Raw genomic sequence first — 8,298 nt, 5'->3', positions numbered from 1 at the left:
ACTATACAAATTTGTTGCAGAACACTCCATCCGGCGACTGGCCGGCCAAAAATGAGCACGTGATTATCACGCGACAGAAAAACTAATTTTTTTGGATAATAATGGCCTTTCATGCAAGCTCTATGAAGCTCGTTGTCCCTAACAGTTCTTGATGGTGTAGGGGTAGAGAAATTGGGGTTCTTGACAGCAATCCATGGCAAATCCCAAAAAGGACAATAAACAGTGACGGTGGTGACCTCGGACGATAGGCAATCTTCAGAGAGGAACTTGAAGATTACAAACGGTGTAGTTATATATATATATATATATATATTTACAGATCACTGTTCATCATCTCCACAGGTGTGCAAAAATAATTCTGATAATTCTCACACCTCTCAACAATGGCGATCCGATCCATACCTGTAATTTTTATAATATGAATCATCGAAGAGCGAAAACTGAGATATCGAACTATAGTGAAATGCCCTTTGCTAATTACTCTAATCGAGTCCAATTACAAGGCATTCACGTTTTGGGTGGCAATAATATGAGATCCTGTGGCCGCAAATTGATTGGCTGAGAGCAACGATAAAGCCATCGAATTGTTATTGGAATCGGAGTGGTGGAAACGGTTGATGTCGTGGTCGCTCGTTGTATCTCGGTGAAGCCTTAATCACCGGAACTTGAATGCAAGCTCAGAGTTTTCGGTTTTGGGTCTCGTTGATTTGAGCTGTCGCCAGAATAGTTAATTGATGTAGCATCTTCACCGGACTGAAATACTCAGTTCTGAAATATAGGGAAGCTTGCCGGAGGTTGTGGATGATGTAAGCTGTGGCCAAAGTTGCAGTAGCTTTTGGTTTGGTCTTTGAACCTCGACGGTGGCCGATATCAATGGTTCAGTCGGTGATGATTAGAATAAAGCTCACTGAACTGTTTTGATAGAATGAAGCTTAGCCGGAACTGGAATTGAGTACGCTGGAAGTATAGGGTCTGAACCAGTTTGCTTCTTTAGGATTGCAAGTTGGTAGTTAGGGCTAATCAATGTATTCTGTTCAGGGGGGAATGGGATTCCAGGCCCTACTATCAACTTCAGCAGTGAGATTTTGTTCCTGTTCCTTGCCAACTATAGCAATACCTGATGAATGGTTAAGTTTGATGAATGGTTAAGTTAGATATGTTATTGAGCTTTCAACACAGATAGACAAACACATATACAGAAACACACACATAGTTTCTAAGCAACTTGGGTCTGGAAAAGAATACAACAGTAAAACAAAATTAACAATAATAATTGTGCCTGTCTAAAATAATAATTACAACAACAACAACTGTAGTCTGTATCTAAAGCCTACACAACTGAAAATCATCAACACTAAATCCAACTGTCAGTGAGAGATTGGATGGTTTATTAGCACAAGCACAACAATGATACATACCATCACATTTGATCACATCTAAAGTACCAATTGATTGTAAACATGAGAGAGAACTAGAGAAAAAAATGAAAAATCATAAAAAATTATTGTTAGACAATCACCGTGAGAGCAAAGATAGTAATTAAGTTCTTTCTTTATGAGAACTTGCAATATGAAAATTAGTATGTTCTGTAAACAATCATCAATTTTTCCAACATCTAGATTCCATTTAGTACCTAAATTTCAGCACAACAATGACACCGGACCTAATGGGGCTGTCCACCGCTGCGCTAGCTGAGCTTCTCTTGCTCGCCGGCCTCAATCCGAAGCCCCCTTACTCGCCGGCCATAGCCAAGCTCTCCACCATCTGAGCCGCAGTTCCTCATCACAGTCGATCACCGCCGCTACCACCACTTCAGCTAGCGAGCTCACCGCCGCAGTTCTTCCACGGCCGATTCAATCCATCATCCACAATCGATTCAATCCAGCCGAGCTCGTCGCCGTTGCCATCATCCACGGCCGACCATCTATCCCTTCTTCTCTATCTTTCTCTCTATATATATATCAATGCTTGTATAATTCTTCAAACTGTGTCGTTTTAATTGAGGGTAATGTTGTCTATTGGCTTTTCCGGCACCCTATTGTTAATTCAAGGGGGTTAAATGCAAAAATATGTTAGTTGAAGGGGGTTTTATGTAGTTCAAGGGGGTTAGTTGCAAAACCCTAATAGTTCAGGGGGGGTTTTTTGCACTTTTCCCAGTTATTATTCTCACACACTCTCTCTCTCTCCCCCCCCCCCCCCCCCCCCCCCACACCGGTAGGTGCAATAGTAAAATCTAATTTAAAATTAATATTCGACAAAGTAATTAAATAATTATTTTTTCAAATGATAATTAAAATATATATATTTTAAATAATCGCACCGATATATTAATTAAGATAAATAGATTACAAGACAAAATAATGATAACAATTTACAAAATCTTTACAATAATATAATTATTGAATATTTTCTTTATATATGTAATAATAAATATATAATTTGAGCTTTATAGAAATTCTTCTAAACACCTTATATTAATTAAAAAAATAAATAAAAACTCATAATTAATAAGTAATTTGTGTTAAAATTTTATAAAAATTCTTCTAAAAATTCTCTTTTATATTAATTAATAAATATTTTTTATATTTATAAATTAATACTGAAACTCTTTGTACATTTAATAATAATATAGATATATATGGTTGTCATTATATTTAAAGACGCACACGGTTTGGATTGGACCAGTTTGAGAATATTTTGGAACCAAACTGTTCTTAGTGGTTTCATAAAAATTAGAACCAAACCGAACCAAATCGTTAAAAAACGGTTTGATTCGGTACAATTCCAAAGTTCTAGGCTTTTTTTATAGTTCAATATAATATATATATATATATATATATATATAATATAATTTTCTATTATAATATATTTTTGTATTATATATTAATTATGATATATAGTTAAATTGTTAAAAGACTAATCTTATTATTTATATAAAACAAAAGAGCAGTGATAGAGAAACCGAACGTTTCTACCGAAATAAACATCGAATCTTACTTGACTTTGTCCACGTCAAATAATTTCATTACCTAACTTCTTATCATCAATCTTTTCTTTCCCAGTTTTTCCTTTTTCTCTCTCTTCCTCTTCGTTCTCTCTCCTCTTTGTGTCTGGTTCTTCATCAATTCTTCTTATACATCTCCTCTCTTGAGATACACATATCGAAAATATTATAGAGATAAGATCCAAAATTCTTTATCCTCGCTCCTTTTTCAAGATCACCTACTTTTCTCTATTCATAAATCTTCCAAGAATAAATATTTCCAATTCCAAATGAAAACCAGATTTTTTATTTTTTTATTTTTTTTTTGGGTAAGTAAATATCCACAAAAGAGTTGTCATTAATCCAGAGAAGAGAAACGGATGAATCTTCTCAAAGTTTCTATTTGATTTTTATGGATACAAAATCTGAAGGAGAGAAACAACAGTTGTAGCTTTTATTTTATTTTTTTCCTTTTCTTTTTTGTTCTGTTTTGGTTTTGTGATTTGTATTTGCAAAACATAAAAAAAATTTATTTTATTTTATTTTATTTTATCTTCAATTTTACGAAATCAAAAGAGAGAAAACCAAAATCAAAGATAAGATTAAATACGAAAGAAAAATCGAGAATTAGAGGAAGAGAGGAGAGAGAATGGAAGAGTTAGGAGTTATCTTTTTAGAAAATAATTTGACGTAACTCAGCCACTTTAAATTCGACTTTTTATTCGGTTATTTAGTTCGGTTCTCTTATCATTTCCCAAAACAAAATATATAAATATATATACGTTTATAAAACGGTTCGGTTCGGTTTGGTCATGTATAAACTCAAACCATAACCGAACTGTTTATAACAATTTCTTATTTTTGGAACCGGAACAAAACTTAACCGTGAAAAAACTGAACCAAACCTACAGGTCCGGTTCGATTTATCGATATTTTTGTAGAACCCTAATTTTAATAATTTCAATAGAGTAAGGGATTTTTTCAGTAATGACATTGTTATATTTTCGAAGAACTCCATAGCAAACTCTTTTAAGACTTAAGACTTAAATGAACATACACACCCATTCAAATGGTGACTTTATGCAATTTTCATCAACATTACTATTTCTCTGTTACTCTTCATGTGAGGGTTCAAACTTGCGCACTACAAATATTTATAAAATGATGGAAATGATGGAATTTAATAGAATGACCCCAATTTACTCCCTTAAAAAAATATACATAAATAAATTAATAAAAAAAAAAAAGAGGCCTTGGTCAACAGTACATACATGTCTAACAAGGTACAGGACATGTTAATGAGCAGTGTAAACTCTTCCACGTCCATGGGAGTATTGTCCGTATCTATTACATATATTGAGACATCCGCCTTCAACAGCTAATCATAACTTACATACAACTCGAAGCAGCTAAAGCCATTATGTGTGCTCCATTTTTATTCATTGTCATTTCTCTGCTCCTATCTTCACCATTTTCATCTTCAACACTTCTTAGAATAACCAAAGGCTTATCCCTCTCCATTGAAAAACCAAACAACGTTTTAATTTCAGCGAACCGCGTTTTCTCCTCGGGGTTCTATCCGGTGGGCAATAACGCATATTGCATTGCAATATGGTATAGTCAATTGTTGGATGATGGGCGTTACACGGTGGTTTGGATGGCCAATCGAGACCGACCAGTTAACGGAAGACGCTCAAAGCTCTCCCTGCTAAAAACTGGTAATATTATCTTGACAGATGCTGATCGTCTTATTGTTTGGGCCACCGAAACCACGACGACTTCTTTGGTGCAGCTGGAACTTTATGATACTGGTAATCTTGTTCTTCATACTTTGGAGGATAAAATTCTTTGGCAAAGCTTTAATTCACCAACGGATACTCTTCTTCCTCTACAACCACTCATCAAAAACACAATGCTTGTTTCATCAAGAAGCCAAAGCAATTACTCTTCCGGTTTCTACAAGCTCTATATTGATGGTGACAATGTGCTCCGCCTCCAATTTGATGGTTTTGAAATCTCCAGCTTTTATTGGCCTAAGCCGTGGTTGCAACCATGGGAACTTGGAAGGTCCACGTACAACAACAGTAGAATTGCAGTACTCGATCCCTCTGGCCATTTCAAGTCATCTGATAATTTGAAGTTCTCGGCTGCAGATTTGGGCACAGGGCCTAAGAGAAGATTGACTGTTGATGTTGATGGCGACATTAGATTGTATAGTCTAAATGAGAAGTTGAGAGCTTGGGTTGTTACATGGCAAGCCAAGTCCAACCCATGCACCATTCATGGCATTTGTGGACCCAACAGTGTGTGCACTTATCATCGTAAAGGAGGTAGGAGATGCAATTGCATACCGGGATTCAAGATGAAAAATCACAGATTGGTCTTATGGTTGTGAACCATATTTCAATCTCTTGTGCAATGAGGAGGCTGTTTTCATCAAACTTCCTCATGTTGATTTCTATGGCCAAGATCTTGAGAACTTCCCAAATCAAACCTTTGAGAGGTGTAAAGAGAAGTGTTCCCAGAATTGCAATTGCAAAGGGTTTCAATTCAAATATGACAGAAATAATGGTTACTATCTTTGTAACACCAAGGCTCTGTTGCTCGATGGATATCGCTCGGAGGGATTTGAAGAAACCATGTACATAAAATTGCCAAAATCTGGTCTCTCCTCCTATGACAAGCCCACTCAAGAATTCCGATTAGATTGCTCGCAACAAGTTACAACACCCCTTTACAGAAATTACAAGAAGAAGCAAGAAAACAGCACGGTGAAGTTCATGCTTTGGTTCGCCTGTGGATGTGGAGGAGTTGAGATCATTGGTTTCTTGCTCGTGTCCTATGTCTTGTATAGAAACCGTCAAGGCTCTCATGCAACTGAGAAAGGTTACCTTCAAGTAGGAACTGGATTCACAAAATTCACATATGCTGAGCTTAAGCAGGCAACGAGTAATTTCAGCATAGAGATTGGGAGAGGAGGCAGTGGTGTTGTATATGAAGGTACTTTGTCTGACAATAGAGTTGCAACAATCAAGCGTCTTACGGAAGCCAATCAGGGCGAAGAGGAATTCTTAGCAGAAGTAAGCACCATTGGGAGGCTTAATCACTTGAACCTGATAGAGACATGGGGTTATTGTGTGGAGGGAAAGCATATGCTTTTGGTGTATGAGTACATGAAGCATGGTTCTTTAGCAGAAAACATAACTTCCAACACACTTGATTGGAAGAAGAGGTTTGAAATTGCTTTGGGTACTGCAAAAGGCCTAGCTTATTTACATGAAGAATGCTTGGAGAAGGTTTTTCACTGTGATGTAAAGCCTCAGAACATACTCTTGGACTCGAATTACCAACCCAAAGTAGCAGATTTTGGGCTGTCTAAACTCTTCAACAGAGGTAGCATTGGTAATTCTAGCTTCTCTAGGATGAGAGGAACTAGAGGTTACATGGCTCCGGAATGGGTTTTTAATCTTCCCATCACATCCAAAGTTGATGTCTATAGCTATGGTGTTGTCATGTTGGAGATGATAACCGGAAGAAGCCCGACTAGTACTGTCCATGCCATGGATGATAATTGGGGGATGGAGCAGAGAAGGTTGGTCACATGGGTGAGAGAGAAGATGCATGAAACTACAGGAAATGGATCATGGATCGAAGAAATCATAGACACTGCCATGGATAGTGAATATGACAAAAATAAGATGGAACTTCTGGTTAGAGTGGCTTTGCAATGTGCAGAGGAAGACAAAAATACAAGACCCACCATGAGTAAGGTAATTGAAATGCTTTTGGGTCATGAAAATGAGTTTGAAAAGTCATTCATTCCTTGTATTATTTGCATGTGATAGTTTGAAATTTGAGTACCTTGTTGAGGAATGAGTAGAGGAAGACCAAGATGCAAGGTCCACCATAAGGAAGGTAGGGGAGGTACTTTTGGTAATGGCTTTTAAAAGAGTCAGTGTTGGTACGTATTTGGATCATATATGGCAGTTCAAAAAATTGAGTATATTAACTCTATATATATATATATATATATATTGGTTTCCAAGATATTATCTTCTTAGTGGTAGCAACAAAGCTAGATGGAAGAATTCTTAGGAAAATAAATGCAACTTATCTTGCTCTAAATCCTAATATCCCTCTACCCCACCTTTCCCAAATAATTTTAGGTTATTTCCTGCTGTAATGTGCTTTACAAATGTATTTCTAAACTTTTAACCATCAAATTGAAATCTATTCTACTCCAAATTATTGACACTATAAAAATTCCATGGACAATGGGAGAAAAAATGGGAACAATATAATCCTAGCTCAAGAATTGTTGAGATGGTACCATTCATTCTTGATATGCTTGAGCTCATGAATTCCCTTCTCCCTTTCATCAACTGGATATCTTGTTGCATCTCCACGACTTCATTTTCTATCTCATTTATGGAGAATTATGTGGTTTCTTCAAAAATGTTAAGGGCATTAGACAGGGGGAACCCAATATACCCTATCTATTTGTCTTAGCCATTGTCTCTTTTCCATTATTGTCAAATGCATAAATGACAACCCCGCATGTATTTTCCATTGGAGATGCAACTCCCTCAGAATTTCCCACCTTGCCCTTGCAGATGACATCCTTTTATTTTCCCATGGGGATCCCAACTCCATAGGAATTCTCAAAAAGGCTTTAGATATATTTCAAATCTCTCTAAAATTAGTCCAAAACCTTTGAAAAGCCCTACCTTCCTTGATGGAGTTATTGAGCGTGACCAGACCACTATCACCTATCTTTGGATTCCCTACAGACAACCATACCAGAAGTACCTAAGGACCCCCTTATCAGACTTACCTCCATTGACTGCCTAACCATCATTGGAGGAAACTTCATCTTGGTTTTGGAGGAAACTTCTTCATGGTAGGGACAGTGCAAGACTTTTTGTTCGCCACAAGATCAACAATGGGCATAACACTACCATTCTTTTTTGATCAATGGCTCCCATGTGGACCTATCAACCAAACTGTTTCTCTAGGCCCAAGGCAGAGCTGGGGCATCAACAGGTACTCTAAAGTTGCTTCTATAATTTTTAACGAACAGTGATCATGGCCTAGAAGTAATACTCTCCTAGCTCCCTTTGTTAACCTCAACAACATTCCCAACCCAAACTCTACCCAAGATGATGTTATCTCTTGGAAACCATTTCCCAATGGCAAATACATCATCTCCCACACCATCAAATCCATGTCCATGAACCACAACCCAGTTCATTGGCATTCGTATGGTTTAACCAAAATGTTCCAAAGCACTCCTTCGGCTTTTGGTTACCCATACA

The 8,298-nt window shown here is 37.0% G+C and overlaps 1 pseudogene; it reads left to right on the top strand.

Moving 5' to 3' along the window:
• The first annotated feature begins 4,393 nt into the window (after positions 1–4,393).
• On the top strand, positions 4,394–6,825 carry LOC132272624 (putative receptor protein kinase ZmPK1; annotated as a pseudogene).
• The last annotated feature ends 1,473 nt before the right edge of the window (positions 6,826–8,298 follow it).

Source organism: Cornus florida, unplaced genomic scaffold, assembly GCF_030987335.1.
Source record: "Cornus florida cultivar Cherokee Brave unplaced genomic scaffold, ASM3098733v1 CherokeeBrave_3.0.0_Hap2_Chr09, whole genome shotgun sequence".
In the NCBI taxonomy this organism is placed as follows: Eukaryota; Viridiplantae; Streptophyta; class Magnoliopsida; order Cornales; family Cornaceae; genus Cornus; species Cornus florida.
The sequence above is the reverse complement of the archived record's forward strand: the minus strand, read 5'-3'. Positions and strand labels throughout refer to the sequence as shown.